Source organism: Hermetia illucens, chromosome 3, assembly GCF_905115235.1.
Source record: "Hermetia illucens chromosome 3, iHerIll2.2.curated.20191125, whole genome shotgun sequence".
Taxonomy (NCBI): Eukaryota; Metazoa; Arthropoda; class Insecta; order Diptera; family Stratiomyidae; genus Hermetia; species Hermetia illucens.
The window spans coordinates 46,268,739-46,291,459 of NC_051851.1; the positions used below are offsets into that span (position 1 = coordinate 46,268,739).

General features: G+C 38.9%; 1 protein-coding gene across 1 annotated transcript in view; it reads right to left on the reverse strand.

The window, feature by feature from the left end:
* The window catches only part of LOC119652701 (neural cell adhesion molecule 1), a 351,966-nt gene extending 341,831 nt beyond the window's left edge, over positions 1–10,135 (reverse strand). The window contains exon 1 of the mRNA XM_038056983.1: positions 9,327–10,135. The gene's annotated coding sequence lies outside the window, so the exon portion shown is untranslated. The remainder of the gene's footprint in view (positions 1–9,326) is intronic.
* Positions 10,136–22,721: the final 12,586 nt, after the last annotated feature.

Genomic DNA, 22,721 nt, shown 5'->3' on the forward strand with positions numbered 1-22,721 from the left:
CTAAAAAAGCTGAAAAATTCGATTGCAATGTATATTGCTAAACATATAAATAGAACATACCATACTTATGATGTCTTCCGGGCAGGTATCCCGCCCCGTGTGTAAAACAAAACCTTATTAAAATCAGTTTACTATCTGTGTGTCTGTCACACGCATTTTTCTCGAAGGCGGTTGTACCGATTGACACCCAATTTCCTGGAAAAATGGGGACTGTGAACGTTCATGCATACAGTGAGTTGCATCATTTTACGTGGGTTTTAGGAGGTAGGTCCCCATAAACGCAAAATGAGGGTGTGAATTTCTTTTCACCAAACATAGTAATAGTCATGGTACCACATCAAGCGAAACGTCTCGGTTGGTACTTTCTGAAGCCGGTCTCTTAACATTTGTTGCAAAGGTGGGGAGTGCAACAGATGGAAAGTGATAATTTCTTTTACGGCTCCATTCTCAGACTCTACCTAACCGAAAAATCTGGAAAAATAAAGAAGCCGCCACTATATAGTGCCTAGTTTCCGAAATACCCTCCATGCCGATATATGTTCACTGGCTTCAAACCCCCCTTAAGTTCATCCTAGAATCACAAAATTTTGCTGAAAATCGGGCTATTACTAACAAAATTATAAAAGGCAAAACTGTCGTGAAATCAAATTATCTTACGTAATGTATAACTGGAGTAGTTTTGAATTTTAGGTTTAAATTGAATTTTTTTTCAACTTAAATCAAAAAATTAAATGTGTATTTAAGAATAAATGCTACTTTCGCTAGTTACATTATATCAAAACTAAACTCTTGAATATGTTTTGTAATTAAATATATTGTATATGGAACTTTTTGGTAATAAATATGTGCACTTTTATCTCTCCTCTACCAAATGAATCACAATTTACTGAATAAGCAGAGAGAAATACTATAAATGAAGTGGTTCTCCATCTAGATACTTTTTTCAGCTGCTCCGCCAGAGGAGGGGTCGCAGTCTAAAAGAAGTGAGAGAAGGTTTCTGCCATATTGTTTCTGTTCGTTTGCATCTTTTTGCGGACGCATATAAGGGGACGATCAACTCCAAGAAGACCACGCTACTCCCAGGGTAGAGATCAGGTAGCATCTGATGAGCTGCCTGTGCTATGGACAAAACTGTCAATCGACGTTTCTTACTCTACCAGATTAAATATGACCACTCATAAATGTATTTCAAAAGTCTCGCAAGCCAAAAATCTGCATTTCTGAATTATCACTATAGTAATAATTGGAAACCGGTTTTCATCAAATATTAAAAGTGTCATGAGAACCCCCCCCCCATGTAGTATTGACAGTAGCGTTTCACTGCGTGGGTGAAAGGAAAAAAGTGTTATTTTGAATTGTGACATTTTTGTCATCATAATTTGAAGGTGTGGGGAAATTTGGAGTTGTGTCGATGTAACTGACAGAAGGTAAATAAAAATATGCTACTTATTCTGTGATATGCCACTGTTATCGGACTAAGTTTGAGCATTTTGAGTTATGCCCATCTGGATTAATGAAATATTTTTGACAAACTTTGCATGTTCTGCCATTTTTAAGTGCTTTTTATTCAATCATGGAGCCTTCCAGGCGGACGGAACAAACTTTGGAAATGTAAAGGAAAATGAAGAAGTTTTTACTAAAAAGTATTAGTAATATTACTGCTGAATATGCTGCCACGAACAATTCATATTTCCCTAGTGCACTACGACTGACTACATTAAAAGAAATTTGTGGATGATTCAGATGCAGAAAAAAAAATTTCACTAACAGTTTTTTAAGCCACCTTGCGAAAGTTCTAATGGAATTTTCGCAGGAGAAATCAGAAAGAAGACCTGAAAATTGGAGAAAGAAACCCACTTCATTATTGAGAAAATATGGAAAACCATACCAATCGACGTCGAAATTTTAAAAGAAAGTCCTTGAGAAGCACCACAGCCCACCGTGCGCAGAAAGATTTAGCTCGAATGCAGGTTTTTAGTATGTAATTACTAAGACCTCGCTAATTTACGAGAGCAAAGAGGGCGTATCGTATGGCACACAATTTTTGTAAAACGAAGGTATCGATAATCATGCACCTAGAATTTGAGAAACCTCAGTCTTGTATTTTTTCCAAATACACGCGACTTGTTTGAGAGACGACGAACCAATTACGAAAAATACTAATTGATTTTTAGATGATAATATAAAGGGAGAAGAAGGAAAGTATCGCACTATTGATCCTGACATTAAAAATAATGTGAGAAAGTTTGTTGGATTTTAGAATAGAGCCCCAACTAAGTCAGAACCTATACCTATCCCTATCAGACTTCTATCACGGTTTCAAGCAGGTTCAAAAAGAAATCTTGGCATATGCAAATGTTGCTAAGCCCTACCGTATATTTCGAGAAGAGTATATTATTCCTTTTAACCTGAAACATTTGTAGGCACTACACAGATGACGCTACCAGTATTAAATCCATATGATTTTTAGTTAACCCTTACCTTTAAAAGGCAAGGATAAAAATTTGACAGCTGCCGGACTATACGTTTTAGCAGCTTTTGCTAGTTTAAGGAAAATGATAAAAAGGAATTTAGGTTTACAACAAATTTAGGTTTAAGTTTAAAATAGGCGAAATGAGCACAGAGGGCGATATTCACATTGAACTCCCTAAAGAGTCTGTTATCGAAGAAAACATCAAAAAAGTCGACAAAATAATGTTAAATGACCGCAAAATTATTAATTAAATTATTAAAAAAAAACTAATAGAAAATTTTTCTTTTTTCAGGATATAGAAATAAGTTTTTAAAAACTAATTTAGTAATATAATTAATTAGAATAGTATTATAAATTTAGATTAGTATATAAATAGTTAATAAAACCACTGCAGAGTAGACTTGTTAGCAGTGATGACTGGAACAAGTGGTTTCCGAAAGATCAGTATTTGCAAGGTCAATAAATATCACTAGCGAATAGAAGAAAGCAAGTCTTAATTATTTTAAATAATTTAATTGCTAGAAAGACCGCGAAATTACACTAAGTTTTGCACTGTTTTCGCATCTACCGTATTCTTGAGATCCCGCCTCAGCGACTTTTTCCTGTTCTCACACTTCAATAGCATGCTCACTGGCAAGAAATGTAGCGACGATGAAGAGATAATTGCCGAAACTGAGGCCTATTTTGGGGCTAAAAACAAATCGTAATATAATGGTCCCATCGCCCTCGCACTATATTGTATAATAAAATCAAATTTTATCAAAAGAAATGTTAGCCTGAGAAGGGGTATATGAGCAATGAAGTACGAAATCAGAAAACAGCCATTACTTGAGGTCAACAAATAATCCCAATCGCACGGACATTACCTTACACGATTTACCGGAGGTGATGACTGTACCCATCGTTATATTACAAGAGTAAAATTAACTGATATAATTTTACTGTGATCTAAAAATTTAAAAAAAATCGAATGTTATTTTTGGAAGGAAATTGAATGAGTTGCTAACGAAATCGGGGGTTGTGTCTTTTCAAGTACGTTATACTTAGGCCCACAGAATGAAGAAACAACGTCCACAGTGTAATTGAGAAGCAGGTCAGTATGCTTAATAGAGGACACTCAACTTATTCACTGGATCAGTACAAGACTTAGATAAGAATAACCAAAAAGAACAATCGACCGCATCAAGTAAATGGATTGATCCATGGAAATTTGTTTGACTGGAAAACTCTCCAAGAGCAATGGGTGGTAATTCTATGGATGACAATGATAGAACCCAAGTTAAGTACTTAAACAAGTCGGGAAACCGGAAGCTGGGCGCTTCAGGTATCAAAGGTTTTGTTTGCTTCTTGTGTGAGTATATTTGAGTGTAGAACTATCCCATTTGTACATAGCCCGTTATGTATATGCATTTAGTATGTCAGATTTAGTACCTCGGATTGTAAATTTACATGGTAAAGACAACTTTGAGCTACTGTAACTTTCTTACTAATAGTATGATTTTGTTCAATCTTGATGATCATATTATATTTTATACTACTACCCACTTTTATAACTCTCGGATAAAATTAAGGGGGGTTTTACTCAATTTTCCCAAAAATATGGTAATATACTATTATTACCTTAATTTGAAGAGGTATCGATATGGAGAGTATTTTGAGGGTATAGCCGTTTCTCAGAAAAGTGCGTGTGACAGACAGATAGACATTGATCCGATTTTAATAAGGTTTTGTTTTGCAACCAAAACTTTCAAAAGATGTACGCAACCCTCGGACAAGTAAGAACCCAGAAGGATTGAAAAATCCTCTTTAGTTGGTTCGCGCGTACTCAGCTAAAATCCCATTGTGATGTCCAGGATAGATAACAATTTCATTCCAAAAGCAGATTAAAATCTTTTTCTTAAAAAATGTTTTTCAGTTATCCTTTTTTTATAATTTCTAAACATTGGGCAATTATATTTAATTTCAATGAATTGCATTTTATTTTTATGAATTCTATTTAATTTTGATAATTTTAATTAATTAATAATTTCGATATAACTTAATACGATGTTGTTTCCTGTGTCAAACTGAAAGTTTTTAACCCGAAAAGGAAATCAATTTCAACCCTTGACAACCAAATGTATTAAAACTAGCAATAATTTACGCCCGTCCGCATTCAATTGATAAGAAAGCCGCTCCATCTTAAAAAGGGACTATTTTCAAAAGTAAACCTCGAAATAACAATAATACTAATAATTGTTTCCTTATTAGCCCCTATTAATTTAAGGAAAGCTATTGGTTATTGGATTAATTATCTTGTAAACCCATTTTATTGTTTTTCATAATTTCCATAATTGGTGATTTTTGTGTTACATTTGCCCCATGTGTAATAATTAACTGTGACACTGGTTTCCAGTACAGTTGGTGAAAATACTCGTGGTGTATATGCTTTTTCATGGCAAATATAATTTCACCTACTATAACTTTGCTAATAATACTGACATTTCCACCAAACTTGCCAGCATTAGGTCCAATATAATGATTTTTGTGGCAATCACTTTCTAAACCTAAAAAGAATTAAAATGGGGTTCTCTAGAAGGTTCCTAGATAACGCCTGTTTTTTCGATTTTTCTTTTTAAAAAGTCGAGCCGAGTCCCCTTTTGTATAAGCTTCAAGTAATTTAAATGAGAAGGAATTCGTAAGTCCAGTCTTCGTTAACAAATTAATTGAATGATTTCCTGAACATCGGAATAAGTGAAAAGCTGAGCTAGTGCTACCTTCAGTTCTCAATGCATCAGTGTGAGGTCTAGTGTTGTGATGTTGCAATATGACGTTACTTCTATTTAACAGGCATGCATATTTTTTCTTCAACTCTGCCTCGAGGTGCCTTAACTGGACAGAATATGTTTCCGCTTTTAAAGTTTAGTATTGTATGATAATAAGACCTTACGAGGTTGAAATGCTGCTCCCCATATCGATGGCAGCGTTTCTTTCTTATTGTAGACGGTTCTTCAGCGTTTAACTTTTTTCCTGAAGAAAAAACCGCATCGTATCCTGAGTGACGAAAAATTGCTGATTGTTGTCAATTCAACCGTGGGATTTAATCATTGAGGTGATCCTGAAGAGGCAGGGAGGAAGGAAACCCAATAATCAAATTTCGCAAAATAATGCAGTGATCAGATTCATTTTTTTGCAGTGACTGATGATGATGATGAATTAACTGAAGGTTCAACGTACACCATGTACGTTGAACCTTCAGTTAATTCATCATCAATTCAGCGCTTTCAAGACTTGGGTAATAAAAACGGGAGAAACTTATTAATATACCCAATATATTAATATGCTATTAGTTTGTTGAATTCTGTCACATATCGAGAGGAATTGTGGGTATATTTAAAGGCAACGATTTCATAATGGGCCATAGTTTTATTCTTTTTCAGATTTTCGATTGAGTTTTTAGCTGAGAATGAATCCACCCAGGATTTCTGCCTTTTACCCTCCCTTTTACCTTCTTTACAATAGGTGAAGAAGCCATGAAGATAAACAATTAGTTGATATTAATAAGGTTCTATTTCCTACATAATCTCAAAAAGGGGTTTAGTTTTACTTCTAATCTTGAATCGATGATGAAATCGATCTTTTTAAAGGTTTTTTTGTAAAACAAATCATTATTAAAATTGGTTCACTGGCTGTCTGTCATATGTGCTTTTAGAGAAATGATTGCACCTGTTGACATGAAATTCGGTAGTAAAGTTGGAACTATTTACGCCTCGCCATGCGATGAACGACATTATTCCACGTTATTTACACGCAAAAGGCAGGCTAAATTTTTTTTGCCGGATATAATAATATGGCGTATCAAATGAAAACCCTCGATCAGTGCTTTGCAAAGCCAGTATTAGTTTTGACGTTAGTTGCAAAGAGGAGTGTGGGGCTTGGAAACTATTTATTTGACGGGACCATCCCCAGAAACTTGCCGTCGATGATTAGTCTATTAGCTATCAGAATGTGCTTCTTCCAGTCATCTCGATCAATCCATCATGTCATCCGAAATCCTAATAATGAAGTGTTGTTTTCGCCTTCGTTCGTACATAGACCTGGCGAGAACGGGGCGGAAAAGGGAGGATTTCCTCGCGTCAAAAGACGTCTCGGAACCCCGAATATAATTTTAAATGGCAAAAGAAAATTATAATCTTCCCCCTTTTCTGCATAATTACTACACCGGGTCTAGATATTTTTCTACGGTCATGCTCGTATTCACATACAGACAACAATACTACTCCTCGAAGACTTCACCAAAGTTGAGAAGGCACAAGCGAAAATTTGACATTGCAGGGATGTAGTTCGCTTGTGATAAGAAAGATAGGGACGTAATTGGGCTAGGTTACATATCCGCCAATAAACTGGGCGGCTTATTTTTGCACAACGGAGAAGGCAATTCTTTTGAAGGCAGATGGAAGGCAAAGGTTGAATTTTATACAATGACGACGACAGCTTGACAAGCTTAAAGGCGTAATATTTGATTAAAGATGATTCTAAAAAATTTAGTTTTTTATGTCCAGTATGCAGTAGCCGTTGTGTGTGAGGTAACGTAATAAGGCCGACCTCTAAAACAATTTTAAATTTCCGTGGACCAGAAATCTCAGGCAGTAGAGTTCATGCCCTGCGCAAGTATACATGTAATTACGCGTCAGGAATATATTCATATTCGTCTTACGCCATCCGCCTTTCGGGGAGAATAATTTCAAATTTCTTACTTCAACCCTGTGTCTGTAATATCGTGTACGAATTTGCCATAAAATTGGCAAAAAACGTTTGTAAAATAACCCCGATTAAGAAAAATTGTCGAGAGAATCCAACATTTTAAAATGGCATAAGGTATAGCAGATTAATGCTGGTTGCACTTCATAAATAAAATTGTCTATTTTGAGAATGCCTTCGAAATTCTAAACTGACATTCATTTATTCCCAATTGTTTTTTAATTTTTTGTATAGGGTGGAGTGAACCCTGAGTCAACCTTCAGTCAAACTTGATGGCGGATCAGACCAATTGGAAAGATATTTCTGTCCCACTTTGCGGGTCCATGGAGTTCTTTTTTTATAGCTAATACCCAAAGGTAAAAAAATTCAGATGACCACGATTCCATCTAGGGCAGGGAAAACTCATCAAACACTAAACCACCTCTGTTCTGGGAATAACGTGACCGAAGTGGTTCAAGGGTATTGAGGTGAAGCAGCGTTTGATGAGTTGTTTCTGCTCTAGAAAAAAACCGTGGGTATCTGATCTTTTTTAACTTTGGATGTTAGTCCTAAGAAGAGAAGTCTAGGACAAAGAAACGGGAAAAAGTCTTAGCCCATCACGTGGATGGTTCTTCATTCTTAACAAAAATTACTTTGGCTTTGGCGGTCTTAGGCTTTTAAGTTGAATATAATTCACATCCACGGCGTCTTTGCGAATTAATGTAAACGAGCAAATAACACCCTTGAATCAGTTCGGTCACGCTGCTCCCTGGGCATATAAGTTACCTCTGGCCTGAACGAAACCGTATTCTTCTGAGGTTTTTTAAAACTCCGCAGAGAGGGTAGGGTTCGTCAGTTTTTAATATCAGCGTTAATGGAATGGCGCGTCTAAAAAACTAAATCAAACCACTATGGGACAATCGCTCAAAACACGAAGCTTATATACGCCATGATGTATCGGTAATGTATTATTTTCCAGTCACTTAGTCTGCGATATCTAGGAATACTACCCTACCATACCTACAGTGGGTGGGAGGAAACAAACTAAAATCGTCTAAATAGATTGCCAGTTATTCATATTTGGATTCTGGATGACCATTTCAAATGTTTATTAATACTTCCCATCTAAATGATTATCTGAAATCAAACGGCTTGGAATTGCACGCCTATTGACTTTGGCATTCTTTACCGAGAAGTGGACGCTTGTAGTAAAACCAGTCACGAAAGGAGGAGTTTCTTCAGTTTCTCATTCAAATATTTAGTGCACTTTTTTGTTTTCTTTAAGGCTTATTTTATCCCACGATTATGGAATCAGTTTTACCATATTTGAATTTTTGCTTTAAAATGTTCAGAAGTGAATCTAAATTGATTTCCTCCTTAATTTCGTTTAAGCATTACAAAGCCATTTCAGAAAAAGGAATCCCACATCCTACATCCATAGTTATGCTCTATATTACACACTACTAAGCTTTGGGCGGATATTTATACAGGAGGTTCCATGAACCTAGGATACATTTCTTAGTGAAGGTGTCCAATTAAAAACAATGAATCTAATGAACAACTTCCTGAATAGTCAAATTCAGTAGCTCTAATAATTACTAGCATGCAATACACAAAGTCCTTGGAATTCAATTAAAAGCAAGGGTTATGGACGTAGAATAAAACTATAAAAAGAGTAGCACCCGCATGTCCCCATGTGGATTTCATTACATTCGATCTACCCTGCTGTGACTGAATCTACCTTTTCATCAAAAGCTATGTGTGTATAAACTCCGTATCAGCTCTTTAATGAACATCAAGGACTGCCGGTTCACAGTTAAACAGCAGGTGGGATAATAAACAGTTGGGTCATAATCGTGGATCACAATACTCACAGAAAATCATAAAGGCAACCAAATCTACTTTTAGGACGTTCGAAACATATTACATTCCCACAAGCTGCAGGAAATTCCCTTTAGCACATTCCTGTATCAAATATTGAAAGTAGGACGACGAAAATGCTTCAATTGTTTATCAAGGCGAATCGAAAACAATGCCACACACAGGGAGCAGATTGTATAGCGAAAGTCAGAGACTTGGGTCTATTCAGCACACGTACGCTCCTACATAAAATACCAATCCACCTACGACTTACCTCAAAGCGACGTTAGCTTCCGTTATTCCTGTCCTTGCTGCTTCTCTGTTTCGTAGGAAAACCTGGTATTTGTCGTTGTCCAGAAATCATAAGCAAAAGGCCAGGTGAGAGAGCAAACAGAAATCCTTCTAATGCGTAAAGCGCCTTTAATCCACGATTGATAAACAAAAATCCATTATCAAGAGCATTTCTAATGTACACAGCACACGAAAACGCACACACAACAGCTTTCTGCTTTAAGTTACGGTAAGCGAAGCATAACAAATGCCATACGGAATGGAATTCCGGATCCGTGAATCTGAATTGAGAACGGAGGTAGCACCTGCGTTTAGGGTTTTCGGTACACACTCAAAGGATACAAAACACTTTGGCGAGCACCCGATTCAAAATTACTAACACTTTACAACACCTTCTTCTTCGCCCTCGTTGCCGTTTTCGAGGATGCCAAGGACGAGAAATATGAGTGGTTTGAACTATTTGACTGATATGCCGAAGGAGCTGCTGATGTTGGCTGATACAAGATAATATTATTCTTCCTTAACACTCAACAACAAAATTCCAAATCAATATCAATTCTCGATTAGATCATCAGTGCACATTCCATTGAACTATCCGAACGTAATTTTTATTTAACTTCTTTTTTTAATAGCATCGAGGTCACGGAATTGATCCTGATCTCTGACCAGACTTCCTGGCTTTCAACGACGACAATTCGTCTAGCACGGCAATGCACGCGAATCGTCCGAAACAGACTAAAAACTTTGTAGTTGATACGAGCCTCGATTGCTTCAGGTCCCGAGCCAGCTTGCCGCACTTACATTTAAATCACGGCTGCTATAAAATTTCTGCAAACTCAAGATGATATCCTGTGGTGCAGAATAAGAGAAATCCAACCCCAGTTCGGTAGGGGTGGAAATTATATATTTTGTGTGGTACTAAATGATATGGTGGAAAATTGTACCAAATTATTTGGCCCAGTATTGGAGGGTTTGCTGAAAGGGTCTGATTTGCATGTTCACGTATAATTTCTCAAACATGTAATGTTATCAATATTTTATTTAAATATTTAATAAGTCGGAAAAATGGAAGATAGTTTTTTCAGGTATGAAAGAATTATTCAATTCTTATTCCTGTAAAATACACAAGCAATCATATTTTATAGTCAAGTAAAATCACAAACCCCATTTGGATCTACACAATAGCTCTGTTAATTATAGTAGGATTCAAACGAAAAGTAAACGTGCCATTTCCTATCATACGATTTTTTTTTTCAATTTTTTATTCTGAAGAATAAATTTCTATTAAAAATCCAATGATATAATAGTATATTAGCTTTTTTGAATAAACGTGGGAGTGAAGTCTATTTTAAGGACTAAATTACCCTCGTAAATTGCTTTTTACCCACAAGAAGAAAGCTTTCCGCAACCTTAAACATTACATGGATGGTAAACTTACCAAGGAATGATTTTAACAAGTCGAAAAACGGAAGCTCAAATTCAGATATGAAAGATTTTGTTGATTTTTAATGTAAGATTACTTGGCTACATATAGCTCGTAGTGTATATATGGGTATATTTAATACCCGATATTCAATTCGACGTGATAGTGATATTTAAGCTCGTGTAGAGTAATATTTGACGCCAAAATGACAGTTTCGTCCCACTAAAATTTTGTTAATTATAGTCGGATTTCCACTAAACTTCCACTATGCTGCTATCTTATTACATTTTAATTTTATGGATCTAGGATGAAATTGAGAGGGTTTACAGTAAATTTTCAAAATATGAAAATATAATATTATTCATTTTTATTTTAGCAGATATCGTAACGCGGAGCATTTTTTTCAGATTTTTCGGCAGTGTAGTTTCCCAGAATGGGTCCTTCAAATAATTGATCCCTTCGGACCCTCGAACTCCGTCTATTTTGCAACCAATGTCAAAATAATACTTGATTTGAAAAGTCCTAATTAAAACCTTTCATTTAATGCTCCACGTGGCCACATTCGGCGCAAAAAATTTTGCAACCGTCCTTTATGTGACTGGTCAATCCCCCCTCAACTTCAATGTGTAAAATCCAACCTGCCAAATAAATTTCGTGTGAGTCGGTGCAGTCGCTCCTGAGAAAGGCGCATATGACAGACAGATCAACAATGAACCGATTTCGTTCTCAACTAAACCTAAAACAAGTCGGGAAACCGGAAGCTGGGCGCTTCAGGTATGAAAAGTTTTGCTTGCTTCTTGTGTGAGTATATTTGAGTGTAGAACTATCCCATTTGTACGTAGCCAGTTAAGAATATGCCTTTAGCATGTCAGATTTAGTACTTCGGGTTGTAAATTTACACGGTAAAGACACATTTCAGACACTGTAACTTTGTTACTAATGGTACGATTTTGATCAAACTTGGAGATAATATGCTTCATATTATACTATATACTACTACCATAACCATTATAACTCTGAGGTAGACTTAAGGGAGGTTTTACTCAATTTTTCCAAAAATAGGGTAATATACTATTATTAACTTCATTTGAACAGATATCGGTATGGACAGTATTTTGAGGCCTGGGCACCATATAGAGCCAGCTTCATGATCTTTTTCAGATTTTTCGGTTGGGTAGTTTCTGAGAATGGGTCCGATAAAGAAATCATCACTTTCCACCCCTGCCACTCCCCGCCCTTTTAACAAATCTCAAAACTAAGACCAGCTTTGCAAAGTACTAATTGAAATCTTTCATTTAATATCCCACTTCGAAAAGTACTAATTAAGGCCTTTCATTTGATACTCCACATGATTATATTTGGTGGAAAAATATCACTGACTGCATGTCTGGGCGTCCATAGTTCCCACCTTCTCACCAAATTTCGTGTCAATCGGTATAGCCGTTTCTGAGAAAAGTGCCTGTGACAGGCAGACAGACAGGGGCCTTTCAAATAGGCAGTATGGGCTCCGTAAAGCCAGATCAACCATTGATGCCATCAAAATGGTTACTGGCTTGGCCGAAAATGCAATTCAAGGAAGGGGTTGTATCAGCAAATATTGTGTGGTGGTGACTCTGGATGTGAGGAATGTATATAACTCGGCCAATTGGAACATCACTTCCAAGCCGGCCATCAAATGCTTGGGGTGATGATAGACGGAGGACTTAATTTTATGCAGCACATAGAGCATACTTGTAAAAGAGCATCCACCACGAGTATTTCTCTGGCAAGGATGATGCCGAACGTGGGAGGCCCGCGGCATACTTGCAGGCTGCTCATAGTCAGGGTGGTGAGCTCTATCATACTGTATGCAGTCCCAGTTTGGGGAAAAATACTGCAGGTTTTAGGCAATAGACATAAACTGAGTACGGTTTACATAAGAATATCCCTAAGGGTATGTTCTGCCTTCAGGACCGTCTCAGACGATGCAGCTTTCGTCATCTTGCTAGGTGAAGTACTATCACCGGAAATTTTTTTCCGGAGAATGGTAGCCTGTCAGGAAGATTGGGATGCGATCAATTCCATGATCGCTGTAGTCCAGGAAAAAACTGCGAAAAGCAGAAGAAGTGAGGAAGGCGCGGTTACGAACCCCGCGGGTAGACGGAAGGAGACCCAGCTAAAGTAAGCTAACTCTGCCCCCCCCCCGGTTTTTATACCTAAAGGTGGTTTCACGGGGTAGGGAGGGAGTCGGGGGTGGTTTTAGTGGGTAAAAATCCCAAACACTGGCGCGCCCAGGCCAGAGTCTTTTGAAGATTTCCACGTCCTTAAAAAAAAACAAGAGACAGACATTGAACCGATTTTACTAAGGTTTTGTTTTGCAAACAAAACCTTAAAAATTACAATAATCGCTTGTGTCCTAATGGCTTAGTGGTTAGAGCGCTATGCGCTATGGTGGCAGAACGATTTGCATCGCGGCTGGAGATTGGATATCAGTTAACTCAGTTGTGAATGAGAACCTGAATCAAATTACACACTGACCATATTGCCTTCCACAAGGCACCACTATCTTATAGAATACCATTACAGTATTGAATGAAGTGCTCTAACACGCTTGAAAGCTCACTTGGATTGTCGCGCGAATGATGATTATTATAATAATCGGTGGCGGGGTTCATGGATTTTCACTGAGTCCTCTTTGGTTTTGTATCACTTCCACTTTATACCATTTCGTGACTATTGAATTATGCTTAAAAGCAGCCTTTGCAATTAAATAAGTGGTATGGTCGTACCGATGACTACCTTAGAAGCCTGTTGCGGATAGTGGACATGTCCAGCCGTGATTTTCGGATGGAATTTTTTCCACATAGACAAATATCGAATTCAAGCATCTTCCACGGTCATCACAGCTGCATTACATAGTATTGTCGGCCATCACACCCAAGCTATGGTCGATACAGACTACTACAGGAACCTAGGAATTCCGTCCATGTTCAAGCGTCTCTTTAGGAGGATGTTCTGCTATGCGAATTCTCGCGACGTGTGCAGCAGAATAAAACAGCTACACCGAATATGTTCGAAATCCCTTCACTGACATATGCATTCGAAATATTGTCGTGGGTGAATACCGATCTGGAAAATGTTTTGCAGCGGATACGGACTAGTATGAGCAAATTTCTAATAATAAAAATAATAATCGTTGGCGCAAAAATCCATATTGGATCGGGCCCTTGAAGTGTGTTAGAGCACTTCACTCAAGACCGTAAGTGTACATTACAGAATACTGAAGGAGGCAATGTGGTAAGCATTGTGCTCACCCGGAATTATTATTATACTTTGATCTGACTTAGGTGCTCATTCGCAGCTAAGTCAACCGGTATTCGACATCCAATCACGATAACAAATGCCTTTGAAATTTGAACGGCGACCTTCTGCTACGACAGCCCACCGAATACATCACCCGAATCTTGCCGTAGTGCAGATGACCCTGCTGGAGGCAAGGACGTGGTTGACGCTGAAGTGTAACAGAATCGCCAAATCGAATAACTACGCGCAAAGCAAATATTAGGCGATTCCACCAAGTCTATTTCTAAGGGAAATTACGAGCTGGATCTACTTTACTTGAAAGAAACACATGAATTGTCTTTAGAAAACATTTGTCGATCTTCGCCGGTCAAACGAATGGCTGTATGCTGGAGGGTTCTTTGCTAAGAGATTTATGTATGTCATTCAGAACGAGCTTATAAGAAGCTCATAATGAACGAGTAGTGCAGAATGGGTGGCACGGCGTTACATATGTTAGACCATCTCATTTCTGGTTGCACTGTTATGGCACTGTCATGGTACCGCTGCAATACACGAATAGGCATAACGCTGTATGTAAGGTGATCAATCAAAACTTTATCATACAAGCGTGGGCTGACTACGGGAACATGTCCCGCTTATCGGTATGACCGGCGAGCAGTACTCGATAATTCCGCTTGTGACAAGTATTGGGACCGGAAAATTTTAACTGATCGATATATTGCACACAATAAGCCTGATGCGCTGTTAGTTGACAAGAATGGTTACACCACGTATATGATTGGTGTAGCTATCCCCGATCATAGCAACATTGAACGGAAAGGCGTGGAGCAGAAAGTAAACTGTAGATCAATAGTTCAGGAAATTAGAAAATCAACGTCAAATATAGGTAGAAGAGGAGAAGCAATTATCCCTTGTAGCCACTTTCAGTCACGTTGCTCTGGAGTGAGACAATATCTGATCAACCGCCTCTGGCCTGGACAAAGCCCTCAGCCAGACTTTCAAAAACTAAGTAAGCCAATGAATCAAAAACTAGATGATAATTTTTGCCCACTTAGGCCGGTCTGTCAATATGCAGACTTAGGGTTCGCTCGTGTTTTAAAAAAAAGTTCTCACCAAAATATTATATTAGAAGCTACCTGATTTGCCCTGGTGAAAGATTGCACGGCAAGTTGACCAAGAAGATACATGAAATATCGTACATTAAGTTGCCCTCAATTAAATTATTAAAGACAACCGATGGTTAAAGTTCAAGAGCATAATATGCAAGGACTTACCAACAACTTAAATTTCATGTTTTTCATTAACTCAAGCACATATGCAATGGCATCTATATGATCGTATTTTCAGAAATTTTCAACATTAGTAATTGCAAAATTTCAGGTAATATTTCATGTCACATCAACATCCGTAAACCGGCAGCTGACGAATATGGAGCATGTTCCCTTTTCTTAGAGGAAACATATCTCCCTGACCAGAATATTCTCGTATTAAGTTCCAAAAAATTTTCTCCCTACTTTCCTCCATCTACCAAAAGGTTGCTTTATTGAAAATAAACTATAGGCAAATCTAGCACGCGACTTTAATGTAGCTTCCAGAACTCTTGGAGATTCTTTCATGTTTAGCAAAGGGACAGCTTTTAAGCACTTGACCATCAACTCTAACTTCTTTATACTTAGCGGCGGTAAGCCCAGCTTTTCCCAATGCTTTGATAGTGTCCAATCGGCCTCAGCCGCTTCTGTCATCATTTAAATACTGACAGCATCTAGAGCATCTTTTCTGCAGTCCCGTCCAATATCATCAAAGGTTATCATCACCTTATTACCTTCTATTCAGGGAAAATCAAAATGTTGCCCGAATCCATTATTCCTGTCCTCAAAAACAAAACGTGTGAAATTCCACAGTAAATGAGGTCCTCCGTCTTTCCAGTTAATGGCTGTGGCTCCACTCTCAAAACCAGGTGGTAGCCTCAACTGATACCCTTCTTTAAATTCTTCTTCTTTCTTCTCTCTTCTTTCGAGAAGTGAGCAGGGATTCCTGACGTGTAGACGGCACCTGAATGTAATCAAACTAGTTCGAGTCACACGAATTCGTGTCTGCAGGTTACATACTGATCATTGAAAAGACGGCCTACCGATGACTTCATCGTTATTTCGAGTGACCTAAATAGTCGTTTCGGCGAAAACGTTGGCGGCAATATCTGGTTCAAAGACAAAGGTTTTGTCATATACAATAAGGTTGGACCAATTCCACTAATCAGTGCCACAGAAGTTTAAAAGGCGACCAACTGAATGAAACCGAGCAAAGCAAAAGGAGCTTATAACAGTTGAGCTCTTAAATGTGAACACTTATTTAACCAGGATATTGACGAGGATAAGACACACCCCGATTGGTAAAAAAGCACAATAGTCCGAATATGGAAAAATGAAGTCAGTCAATGCGAATTTGGATCCAATTTAGTCACCACCCATACTTTGAAAATTTTCGAACACATGCTTTACAACCGCATTCGTGACGTCATTTAAATAACCGTAAACTCTTGTCAATAACTGCTGAGAAAACACACGCTGTGTGGTAAGGATCGCCCTCGACCGTGTGCCACATAAATTAATAAGACCAGCAAGCAGTCTGTGAATTCCAATACTAAGGGCCGCAGTCAGCTGGCACTGGATGGATTTAATTCGAATTCATTGAATGGCAGATCCATTTTAGGGGATTTGAGATTTGAGAGTTCCTTTCAGCCTCTACAGTTTCCGGGATTTTCTGCCGGAGAGGGTGGTAGGCTGAACGATTTTCATAATTCAGAGGACAGGGAGCGTGCTCTCGCTGCACAGTGATTCAGGTTCAGTGCGTGCGATTTTCAGCAAAACACTTTTTGAAAATAAAAATAAATCTTGGGGATGTGGTATTCCTGTCTGAGTCAAGCGCTCTGAAGCTACCCGCTTGCCGGTCATCTTCCCATTGAATGGCGCAGCTACCAGTGCAATTGTCGCCATTGCCACCGTCCGCAGAAACAGCGTTTCGTAGAAGATCATCATCATCATCAACGGCGCAACAACCGGTATCCGGTCTAGGCCTGCCTTAATAAAGAACTCCAGACATCCCGCTTTTGCGCCGATTCGATATCCCTAAAAGCTGTCTGGCGTCCTGGCCTACGCCATCACCTCGTCTTCTTCTTCTACCTTAGATATTGGCCTTATAGACTTTGCGGGTGGGATCATCCTTATCCATACGGATTTTGTGACCCGCCCACCGTAACCTATTGAGCCGGATTTTATCCACAACCGGACGGTCATGGTATCGCTCATAGATTTCGACATTGTGTAGGCTACGGAATCGTCCATCCTCATGTAGGGGGCCAAAAATTCTTCAGAGGATTCTTCTCTTGAACGCGGCCAAGAGTTCTTAATTTTTCTTGCTAAGAACCCAAGTCTCCGAGGAATACATGAGAGTAAGAGCTTTGACCCTATGGTGAGACGTTTCGAGCGGAACAGGCTTTGTAAGCTGAAATAGGCTCTGTTGGCTGACAACAACCGTGCGCGGATTTCCTCATCGTAGCTGTTATCGGTTGTGATTTTTGACCCTAGATAGGAGAAATTATCAACGGTCTCAAAGTTGTATTCTCCTACCTTTATTCTTCCTGTTTGACTAGTGCGGTTTGATGTTGTTAGTTGGTTATATCTTCCTAGAAGATATACAAATTAAAGAAACCAGGATTTTTTTCCCATTCATGCAGACAGGAAGGTTGAGATGATCCGTCATAGTGAGAACCACGGTTTTGTTGGTGTTTATTTTCAGTTCAAATCTACGTGCCCCCCAAATTTAGAGTGATTTGGCCATGGCCCATGACACGGTGAAAAAATAATATCATCAGCGTAGTTGATGAAGCGTTCGAGATGTTCTTTGATACGTTCCAGCATCATTTTAGCCATCATCTTTGCAATGGTAGGTTACACGCTGATAGCCCTCCAATTGTCACACCCAAAGTAAATACCGTTCTTTGAAATTTTAGCAATCATCCCCTTCTTCTACTCTCTACGAAAGGTGTCGGATTCCCAGGATTTCTGTACGTTTAGAAGTAGGTGCTGTCCTTCACAGGACCAATGAAAAATTTGCGACCATATGAAAACTCCTCCATGATGATGTGGCATAAAATTCTGAAATCACTGCATTCCGCGGCTTCTTTCGCTTGCCTGTCTAGCGCTATAAAAAATTTCCGGTTATTACGGCGCGCACTATATTGAATTTCTTGGGATTTCGCACGGTATGCAGTTCGAACGCCTCACTCCGCTAATAATTGCAGTCGTCCATAGAACCCTCAACTCTTTCCGTTCACCGATCTGCTTCCACGATTCTGTAGTCAGCCAGAATGGCGAACCACCTACGTACCATCCAGGAAAAAAGCATTTTTGATGGCAGCCCAATGCTCAGGCAAGTCAGCCGTCTGATCACCAAGATAGCTTTCCCGCTTTAAGCGACAACTGGATCGTACAAACGGTTGATGTTGAACTTGAGGGGTCGCAGCTCCCCAATCCTTCGAGCAGTGGCGGACTTTCTAGGGCGGTGCCAGTCCCACTCTTGTTATCCACAGCTAGAAGATAACTCCCAAACCTATTGATGATCGTGAAGTATTCAATCTGATTTCTCGTACGGTGTCGGTCAGATGGAACCCAACTGAGCTTAGTTCCAGTTCCTGTGCTGGAACAACATGCCACCAATGATGAGGTGATGGAAACTGCACAAAGCTTCCACCATTATCGTAACGCTCGCCAAAATAGTGCTTCCCCATCCCACATCCAAGCAGGATATTGTCGGACCCCGCCCTGCCATTCTGGCTGTGAGATGTCATACCCGGGGGGAAACCTTATGGGCCTTCACACAATAATAATTGACGCCTGGGAGAAGTGTTTCATGGGAATGCAATTTGTTATAGGTCTGCCTTACTCGAGTACTCGGTTGGCGCTAATGTTCAGCCACACGTGCGTGGTCGAGTTATTTATACAGTTTTTGACATTCGTTCTAAGCTGCATAAAAGTTTAGCAGCGATTAGATGTAATTTTAAGCCCATCTCAGTGAAAATTTCTATCTATCACCCATAAAATATCTGATGTATACCTTTTGTAAATAATGTAGGCAGGTAGGCATCGTAGTACCAAAGGTCGAATGCATATTCTCTAAAAGGAGTAACCCCGTGATGCTGCATTTATGTGCACGTAAACCAACAAAATTTGTAACGTGGTTACTTGAAAGGTCAAAGGAAACTCATATCTTTAAAATCGATGCACATTCAGAAAGCAGTCCTTCTGGATGTAACGCTGCACCATATGTGGATAATATTGCACAATTTCGTTTGTTACTTTTCGTTATAATCGTTTACTATTTTGGCAGGTCTCCTTCAGAACACTTCTTGGCATCCGCAGCCCCAGTTTCATAGCCTCTAGCGAAATGTAGCATTACTATTCCGTCTTCATATGTATATACTCACAGTACGGTATATCAAAGTAAATCCATTGGTTAGGTAGACAAATTAATGAAGGGTGGAATGCGTACAATTGTACCAAATTAACAGCCCCTTCGTAAATCATGTCATGCGCATAGAGGGTGGTGAATATATTCAAGGGGTTTCCACTTTTCCCAGTTAACAGTGCTCACTGCACAGTTTTGCAGATTTTAGCAACATGTTGCCAAGCATCGTTCATTAGATAGCACCAACATTAAGCTAACAATTTCATGTTGCAAGGAGAATTACCCTAATTTTTGCTACAGTAAACGCCGCCAGGGGTCGGTTGTTCGTTCACGTTCCATTCATTTAGAAGTCCTTGCGCAGCGCCTCTACTTCGGATCTCATGCTACATACGATATGTTGTTACTGGAATTTCACATAGCTAGGGGATATCCAAAAGCGGGTGACTGAGTCAGGGTAGTAAGGGTTGATATGGAAGTTGTGCACGAACAAGCGAATAGATATGATCTCGACCGGTATGTGATATGTATGACCCCGAAATTTTCACTGAGCGAATTCGTGAGCCAAGACCACACGTAAATGTATGGAGCATAGACAATAAGATGGTGTAATCTTAAAGTACAAGCTCTCCGGCAACGAGTGTGCAATCATCTCCCTTAAGTGATTAATATTTTCCCACACATGTTACATATTGAGGAAGCGAATTGAGAATAGTACTCTAGATTTTAGGTTTTCGGAAATCACGTTCACACTTAAGTGAATTTATGATTTGATTTAGCAAAAGAATATAATTTGGGGTTTGCTCGTTGTATTGTTAAGAGAATACAATTAGTTTTGGGGATATTGTATTCGTTTGTTGACTACAATATACATTCCGTGCTGGGCATAGTTTTCCAATGTAACAAATGCAGTCATTGTGTGTTGATTCATATGCGTAAATCAAAAATTATCTACTTCGTGAGCTGATTTGCAAAGACGAATAATAGGGGAGCGTTTAATCAAAAAAATGCAGATTCTTCAATTATCCTGTCTGCTGTCTACTGCTGATGCTAAACATGTATTTATTCTATCTAATTAGCATTTTATTGGGTAGGAATGGTTTCATTCCTCCTTGAGTGAATAATAAGTAGCTTCCCCCCAGGTATAGTGTTACACCCTTATTGTTTCCGAAAACTTTCAAAATGAGTGGAGCTAATTAATAACACTGATAAGTTCTTGTGCTCAAGAAGCTTTCCTTTAATTATATTTTATACTTTTTCCTCAACGCCGAGGAGTGGGTATTGTCTACTAGTAGGTCGTCTCTTTGATGCTGACTGTTTAGACTTCAGTTTTGATACTAACGAACTCGCAGTCATGAATAGAATCTTTTACGAAACTAACTCAGTACTTCTATCTTCTTTATTTCAGCAATATTGAACCGTCCTTTCGTTGTTTATTTGATGTTATTGCGCTATTTGATGTTAATTTGGGTCAGTTCATTAGCTGCTTTTCACTACTATTCAGTTATCGTTGTATGTGCACTGATTTATCCATTATTGAAAAAAATATCCTTTTTAAATTCATTGAAATATTAATGCAGCCAATGACGAAATAAATGAATGAATGAAGATGATGGCATAACAAACAAGTTTTGTGTCTTGTAAAGTAAGCTCTTTTTGTAAGTGAGACATCCATTTTTCAAATATATACGCCCGGAATTGTACCTATTATATACTGCATACTACCAACATGCCAATAACTACATAAGGTAGCCTTAGTGCTTGTAGGTAATTTGAAATTAGTGCTCTTAATGTTTTGTTTTGATCTCACAATACTGTTCTTTTGCAAAACATATAAGACACAATTCTGGAAAGTTAGGAGCAAATCCTCGTATTATTGCCAAATTTTTTTTCGTGTTAAAAGACTAAAATGTTAGGCCAATCAACTAGTTAACTTTATAAAAAAATAGGACTTGAAAAGGTTCGAGTAGTGAACTGCAGGATTGATTGACGTGAGGAGCCAAAACACTCGACTACCAAGACCGTTACTGGGTGGTAATAGCCGCATCCTCTACGAGGTTAATATACTATTAGGAAAATGATACGATTCCAGATTCTGAAGTTAAAAATACCTAACAACTTCCCGATCCCGATGTTACCATACCCATTGAGTAAATTGTAGTCGGGGGTAATTGGTTGCATTCGAACGGAGCCGCACCGATGCCTGGCCGCCACAGAGAGTCAGCTTGATTATAGCATGCTACGGGGCTAAAGTACGGAGAACCTCCAAGCCCCCATACTTGTGCAAATCAAATGTGTAGAATATCCAGATATTCTCAGTTATCAATGAGACTGGGCGTTAGTTTCGTTATCATCGCACTTAATGCTGTGTAGTTATAAGTCACAGCAGCAGAACAATGCGAAATGAACACAAATATCCAAGACGACCGGGATTCGAACTCACGATGGCGAGATCGAGAGGCTGACTCTCAACCATCTCGACCACCGCATGCGTCAAACTAATCCACCTGAGGGAGACCAATCTCCACAATATTGAGAACTAGGTACATCCAAAACAGAGAAATTAAGACGTCCATCATTAGAGCCAGACCTCAGTGGTGCAGGTGTTAAACAGTATCTGTGCTATCTGAAGTAAAATATGGAATCAAAAAAGGTTCAAAATAGACCTAAGCCTTCAACAATGGAATCAAGGAAAGGAGGAGTAGCGGACATCAGCACACAAGAGAAAACCCGGGTTCGAACCAGGAGGCTCACCGTTAGAATCGGCTGATGTATGTATGCTAGTGCCTGGTCGAGATGATTCGTTAGTCATGTTCATATTCATGCTATCGCGCTGCTATAGGCTTATCATTTGCACAGCATTAGATGTGATGATGGTAAAACTGAAAGACAGTTTCACTGCAACCTGAAACTGTGTGCATGCCTTATATTCCACAAAAGAAATGAAGAAATACATACTGCTGAAAATATTTCCGGAGCAAATATTCACTTGTGAGAAGCAGGACATTATCGATCGATCGACCGATGGAGTGCGGAGCCCGGATATATACTATATCCTCCTCCCCTGGCCAGATCCTGTAATGGAGGACTATGTGACGCAGGACACGGCGGAATGGATTAGGACATTTTCCTTAAATTTCCAATCGAGAAGAGAGCAGAATTGTCAATATGTGCTTGAAATCACTTATCAGGGGAAGAGAAAGAGGAACTTCC